General features: G+C 28.5%; 1 non-coding gene across 1 annotated transcript; it reads left to right on the top strand.

Annotated features, from left to right (window-relative positions):
- Window positions 1-6,290: 6,290 nt before the first annotated feature.
- On the top strand, window positions 6,291-6,396 carry LOC145044403 (U6 spliceosomal RNA). The gene has a single exon (XR_013681357.1). It is a non-coding gene; the product is annotated as a U6 spliceosomal RNA (small nuclear RNA).
- Window positions 6,397-8,015: the final 1,619 nt, after the last annotated feature.

Below are 8,015 nucleotides of genomic sequence, written 5' to 3'. Positions count from 1 at the left end.
ATAATTAATTATTTATTAGAAATTGATATTAATAAATATTCACTTATGTCTTATAATTAACTAGAAATTATTTATTTCTAGCAAATAATAAATTACATTAGCAAGTAACATTGCATAATTCATATGATATTAATTATTAAGTCATGTATAACATTTTGGACTAGATAAATTCTTTTGTCTTTTACCAAAAATTTAAAGTTTATATTTTATAAACTTGTTTTATAAAATATAAAAGTTTTGTCCTTTTTTGCCTTCTTAATTTCGAAATTAGGGGAAGAAAAATGATGGCATGGCTTTTTGACTAGTTTATTCAAAAAGGAGGGCATGACTTAAAGGATGGGGAACACATAGAATTTAGGTGCATGGGTTCTTAAAGTGTTAATGAGTTATGGTCTACAAAATAGCTTTATGAAGTGAGGCATTCATTCCTTTTTCTCCACCCATGCTAGAACTATAACATGCATGAGGGCATGAGTTCTCTCTCATCTTTTTTTATACATGAAGATTACTTGCTTCTTGATGCACTCTTTAACATAAAGCTTAAGATTCTTAAGAGTTTTATACAAAAGAACTAGCGTTCTACATCAAGTTGAGTAATTGTTGGTGTCGCTAAAGCTCATCATTATTCATCAACTTTCAAGCCTCCCAAGAGGATCCAAAAAACTACAAAGGTTGTTATTTATTCATCCATTCTTTGGTTGGTGTTTAACTCTTTCTATAACTTGCAAGATGATCCTTAGTGGGTATAAACTTATTTTATGTTATTCAAATTATCAACTCTTCCGTTGCCTAAATCTATTTTTTTTAAATTTATTTTGAATAAAAACCCAACAAAAAATTAGTCTACCCAAAAAAAAAAAAGTTAATTTTTAAATATTAAATCCAAATACAAAATAGCCTAAAATAAGTGGTCCAAACTTTTTAAGCCCTAAACACAAACTAGTTTAATAAAACAAAGAGGTAGAAAGCCCAATTTTATTATTTTTCATAGAAAATCGGAAAAAGAAATTCAACAAATCGACGTGTTTTAGTCCTTCGTCTTATCGTCTCACATGCACAAGTCACGAATCATGTAATTGTCTTGCCAAAAAGCCGACGATTTATTGTTGCCGACAGCTCTTTCCGGCGAACTCCTCAGGTGGACGGTGGTGAGTGGTCAATGTTCACAATAAAACAAGTAAATTATAAAAACTCGATCTTATTATTATTGTTTGGTTATTTCAAATTCCTTCTTTTTTATCATTGTGTTGAAAAATTATAAATTACCAATTAGGTTTGTCAAATTAGGGACTTAGGGTTAATAGTTAGTGATTATTATTTGTTGAAACTTGAAATCAAGTTTATAGTTGATATATTTTGATTGTAGGTTGCTATTAACAAATTTTTCAAAAAACCATTAGATGTTGGAGACAACAATGGTGAAGGAACTTCCAATACATAAAGCTAATGAAAGTACACAAGTTCCAAAACCTAATTAACCTATGCCAAAACCACAAGAAGCACAATCTAATAAACTTACTCCAAAAACACAAGAACTACAATCTAATGAACCTACTCAAAAATCATAAGTGCGACAGTCTTTTGGTTTGAATGATCTTCCTTCAAACCCGGGGGATAGACCAAAAATTACATCTTATCATCCTAATCAAATGGATGAAATAAAAAGGGATACTTGATTAAAAGGACCTTGTCACCCAATGGGGCAAAATTTAGAATCAAAGTTATTTGGTAAGAAGCTAAGATGTTTTGTTGTGTAATGGTTTACTGATTTCCATGGTTAGAGTATAGCATTAAAAAGAAGAAGGCATATTGTTTTTGTTCTACTCACTTGGAGACATTGTAGGGGAACAAGGTGGAATAGATGTTTTTATAACCGAAAGCTTTGACACTTGGAGTAAAAAAAATAATTTCAGAAACATATGGCAATATTCAAAGATATCACCAAAATGCACAAGAAAAGTGTAATTTGCTATTTAGAAATAACTAATCTATTGGTGAAGTCCATCATAAGCAAGCAGAACTTGAGAAAAGTAATTATGAAATTCGATAACGTGCTACAATTCATATTTGTAAATTTTTATTGAAAAATGCATTACCATTTCGTGGTCATGATGATTCGGAAAATTCTAATAGTAAAGGACTTTTCATTGAAATCTTATCTTTGATTAGAAAATATAATGAGAGGATTTATAATGTTACTTTAGTAAATGCTCAAAAAAAATGAAAAGTTGACTTCTTTGACAATTCATAAAGATATTGTCAATTGCTTTTCAAAAGAGATAATCATGTCTATTTGTGATGAAATTGGTAAAGATGTGTTTGATATATTAGTTGATGAGTCTAGTGATGTTTCCAAAAAAGATCAAATGTCTATGGTTTTGAGATATGTTGATAGACTTGGGATTGTAAATGAAATATTTATTAGAGGTGTTCACATGTTGAATACATCTTCTTTGACTCTTAAAGCCACCATCGGTTCTGTATTTAACAAGAACAACTTAACTATGGAACAGGTGAGAAATCATAAAATAAATAGGTGAGGAGGCAAGGTTATTATGGATCAGTAATATGAATCGCACATTCAACGGTTTGAAATCATTTATATTAAAAGAAAATCGTTTCGCACATTATATACATTGTTTAGCGTTTAGCACACCAACTTTAATTAGTGGTTGCAGAGGTAACAAAGAAACATGATAATGTTGAAAATTTATTTGAGCAACTAGCTTTGGTGGTTATTGTCGTTTGTGGTTCTTGTAATATAAAAGATAAGATACGCTAGATGTAAAAAGAAAGAGCTGAAGCCAGAATTGGTATTGGTGAAACTGAAATAGGAAGAGGGTTGAATCAAGATATTTCTCTTGTTCGAGATGAAGATACTAGATAAGTTTCACATTATAGAACAATTGTAAGTTTGATGAATTTGTTTATAGAAGTTGTTGTGGTACTTATATATGTCAAAGGGGATGGGTCTGCTTTATCTAACTGTAATCAAGAAAAATGTACTTTTTTCATATTTCAATACACTTTAATGTTTTTGTTACACTTGATGTTGGAAATTTTAGGCCTCACGGATACCTTGTAAAAGCATCTTTAAAAAATCAATATATTTTTGGGAGTGGCTTCATTAGTAAAAGGTACAAAGAAAGCATTGTCACTTTTTAGAAAAGATGGGTCTCCATAGATTTTGAAGAATGTATGCTCTTTTTGTGAAAAACAAAGTATTTGAATTGTGGACATGTTAGAATATTATGTTACCCACGAGAGCATAGGACTAATATGACTAAGCAACATCATTTTGAAGTTGTGATTTTTAACATGGTTTTGGATATGCAAATTCAAGAATTTAGGGATTTATTTAGCGAGGTTGGCACGGAATGATAAAGAACATGGCAGCGTTGAGTCCTTGTGACTCATTTTGTAGTTTCAATAAAGTCAAATTGTTGAAGCTAAGCGAGATATATGAAAATGAGTTTGAGAATTCATAAAGGGTGCATCTTAATGGGTAACTTGATATCTATTATTACTCTTTGCTCCATGATGAGAAATTTCTCAACTTGAAAGGAATTGCGGAACTCTCTCCTTTGTTGGTGGAAATTGGAAGCACCTCTATTTTCTTTTGGTTTATAGATTATTAAAACTTACCTTGGTTTTGCCAATGGTAACTGCAACCGTTGAACGATGTTTTTCTACAATGAAGTTGTTGAAGAACGGTTTGCGTAATAGAATAGGTGACGCTTTCATGAATGATGCTTTGATTTGTAGTGTAGAAAAAGAAAGCACTTGAGAATGTTAAGACTAAAAATGTAATTACTCGATTTCGGAAAATGTAAGAGCGAAGATGTGAACTTTAACACGCAACGTTGTTACATGGATTTTTTTTGTGCTGCCCCTTTACTTTGACCTTGGCTTCTCCACTTGGTCTTAGCTTCTTCATATAAAGAGAAATGGAGAATAAAAGAGCTCATTGTTTAGTATTAGACTAAGAGACATAATCAGTATTAGGAGAAGATGATACAGTAAGGCAACAACATCTTTTGTAGGGGAATGAACTTTCATAGATCTATCAATGTAACCAAATAATTTTTTATAAGATAAAAAGATGAAGGATTTGGTTTCTCAAAAGAAGATAGTTGGGGGAGGAAAGCTTTTCGTTGAAAAATAGAGGATGTGGCAAGAGGAAGGGAAGTACCAATGTTGGGGGAGGAAGAAAAGTCATTGGTGGCCATTAAAGTGGATTAAGGTTGGAAGAAGGTAGGGTCGGGTTTAATAGGTTAATGTCATGTAAGGGATAATATTTTAGTGTTCTTATTGTATCTATGATTTGAGGAGAATATATGTTAATGCAAAAGATATAATCAAGATTATAACTAAGAAGCAAGTCATATTTACAATATTTGAAACCAAAAACTATACAATCATATCTTGGGTGTGTTTAACAAAACTAGTTGATAGCTGAAACTTATAACTTTTATTTGTTATATGAGTATCTGGCAAAAATAGTTAGAGGTTTTTAAAATATAAATAAAATTATAAAATGATAATTAATTAAAATAGATAAATATATAAATATATTTTTAAGTGCGATTCTAAAAACTAATTCAAAAAGCTCAATGACTTTTTTTAAACGGTTAATGAAGTATTTTTAGATTTAGAATATTTTTGTTCAAACTAAAAGTAAAAAACTTGTACTGTGAAACAAAGTTTTTGTTTAAAATGAACATTTTGACAAAATGTAAAAACTAGAAGCTCTTAAACGCTCACCGTCGAATACACATATAATATATCCTTAATAAACAATTGATTGTTTAAAACTCGATCAATGTTATTTTATTTTGTAATTTTGTCTATATCTTTTTGTTAGTTTTGTTGCTCAAAAACTATTAAAGAACGTCCACAATAGCTTTTTTTCTTAAAAAAAATTATATAGGGACAATTACTAATCCAACCAAATTAAAGAAGTGATTAACAATTTTTAGCCAAAAATTAGAATTTGTTCTAAACTAGCCCACAAAACCATAGGTGGTTAAAATGGTCTAATGTTTCGCCAATTTACCTATTGTTTTTATTTTAGTATATAAAGTTTTTTTTTTCATTTTTCATCACGAAACCGTAGATGAAAAAATGATCTACTGTTTCCTTTGATAAATCTACTGTTTCCAAATAGTATATTAAAAATGATCTACTGTTTCATCAAAAACCTACGGTTTAGATTTTTTTTAAATGAAAAAAAAAACACTAACTTTTATTGTAAAAGAGGTTTTTCTTTTAATATATAGTAGGTAAGATATAGTAATCAAAAAATTAGTGTAAATAAATAAATAAATAAATAACGTAGGTTTTTAGACAAAACAGTAGATCATTTTTAATGTACTATTTGTGAAACAATAGACTTTTCAGAGGATACAGTAGACCATTTTTTCGTCTACGGTTTCGTAGTGAAATATTAAAAAAAAAAATAAAATAAAATAAAAAAAAAAAAAAAAATCTTTATATACTAAAATCAAAACAGTAGGTAAATTGATGAAACAGTAGACTATTTTAACCACCTACCATTTCGTGGGCTAGTTTGGGACACATCCTAATCTTTGGCTAAAAAATGAGAGGTTATTAATGAATTTGATTAGATTAGTAATTTTCTCAGATATATATTAGACGTGGATAAATACGTATGTAACACTATTTTTTGTAATTAACTTGATTACTCAAGATATCCTATATAAAAACCATTTTTCAGAAAAAGTAAAATTTCTGTTCATTTGAGTTGATTCTGAAAAGGATCCATACATTGATAGATTTGTGGCAGAATAAATCGTGGTCCATGAGACCAATCCACAGGGCCAAGTGGATGAGGGGTACGTAATGTTGAATAGGCTTTCTTAGATTGGACCATTTATGACGCACCAGTCACCACCACCCCTTCCCTGGACCGCCACGCTCCCATTTTCAAGTTTCAACAATCTCTTAAATAAAAGGTAATTTAAGTCCTTATTTATAAATAAGTCCAAATTATCACTATTCATTCATACCACCATTTATTGTATAAATTCATGTTTAGATTTGTTTTATCATTAGCGGTAACAAATCTATAATTTAAACTCATATATGTCCAAATTAATTGATATGATAATGCAAACTAATCAAAACTTTGATTATCATGTAGATTTTTGAACATTTTTTAACAATATCATGTAAGGTGGGTATAGTTTTAATAACAAATATGAAATATACATGAAAAGTTGTTGCTCAATGTCTTATAATTGTTCATCATGGGTTTATATGTTTTGATAACGCCATTCGGGCACATCCGATAAAATTGAAAAAAGATACAGAGAAGATCAGCATGGCCCTTGCACAAGGATGATACACACAATTCGAGAAATTATCTATTTTTTTTTACAAGTTAAGACTAGCCCACTTGACTAGCATGAAGGTTTAAACTAACAACTAATTAGAAGATATTGACTTCAACTCTAAGGAAATGAAAAAAAATATATAATTATTTGTCATTTCAAAAAAGAATATATGTTTTTAAAAGAATATATATATATATATATATATATATATATATATATATATATATATATATATATATATATATATATATATATATATATATATATTATCTAGCACATATTTCTCAACAAAGAACAATCATTACTAAATTGATAATTCTTTTTTTTTTACTAGCAAATATAATTACCTAATTTCATTTATATTTACAATAGGACTTAAACCCTCAACCTTAAAAAGAAAAGGTATTACATGATATCATTGAATAAATCATTATGCATGAACTTTATTTTTAAAAATACATGCTCTGCGGGACGTTGCAAAAGAAAATTTCAACAATGTTTGTTCTGGACCTTCATCATTATCAACTTTTCAATCCTCTTCATATTATCTAATCAATCATTTACACATACATTCGTAATCTAATTTTAATGTTTTGTTTTAAGCGTTTAATGTCATCTTCTAGGAATTAATTAGAATAAAATTTACACATATCCAGTAGCTCATTCACTTTAAATATTTGAAAATACTACTTTAGACACAAAGAAAACATAAAACTAATATATTTTTATTTCATTAAATCTATTGTTTAAATCTTGAAGGTGCACTTATTGATATAAAATTGATGATATAAAGAAAATCAATTTTATAGTGGAGTAAATAGCTAATCTTTAAGTTAATTAAAATATGATGCTGAATGAGGACTTAACAAAGTCCTTCACGACTCACTTGGGGTTTTGGAGCTTAAATATGGCTAAATTTTAAGAAAAATGCGATGCAAAGCATAACGATGAATTAGCAAAGTCCGTCTGATATAAATGAGACAAATTTAAAGAGGTGAAAGAGACTCATCTTCGAACGGTTATAATTTTTGATCCGATAAAAGTTTTGAAATCAATCTTATACGGATACAAATGCGTTAACATGTAAAATCATATTAACGTTTTTTTTTTCTAATATAAAAGGTGTCCATTCATGTTACCATGCATACATGATGCATTTATGCAATATGGATGTGTTACATTATTGTTGATGCCATACAAATGATATTTTGCATGTAATTCAATAAACATTAATATATATATATATATATATATATATATATATATATATATATATATATATATATATATATATATATATATATATATATATATATATAAATAAAAGATGTTCCAAATCAGCAATAATAAAAATGGATGTCTTTTTGTCAACTTTGCCCTTCAATCTTTAGCTATTTTTGATATTTTTGGTCCTTATAATCAATATTTTTATACTTTTTAAGAACCTTTTAATATTTAAAGTTTGGCAACAAAACTTTAACGGTTTGACAACTTTGGTCTCTTTTCTAAAAACTTGTTAATTCCTACCCCTTTAATTTTTTTTAGCCATTTTGATACTTTTGGTCATTGCAGTCAAAATTTTTATATTTTTTGATAAAAAAACATTAAAAAAAATGGTCAGGGGCAAAGCTCGGGTTTTTCACCATTGTACTTTCTACG

This window comes from Lactuca saligna, chromosome 4 (genome assembly GCF_052625555.1).
Source record: "Lactuca saligna cultivar CGN05327 chromosome 4, ASM5262555v1, whole genome shotgun sequence".
NCBI classification, from domain to species: Eukaryota; Viridiplantae; Streptophyta; class Magnoliopsida; order Asterales; family Asteraceae; genus Lactuca; species Lactuca saligna.
Note: the sequence above shows the minus strand (reverse complement) of the source record. Positions and strands in the feature narration are given on the sequence as shown.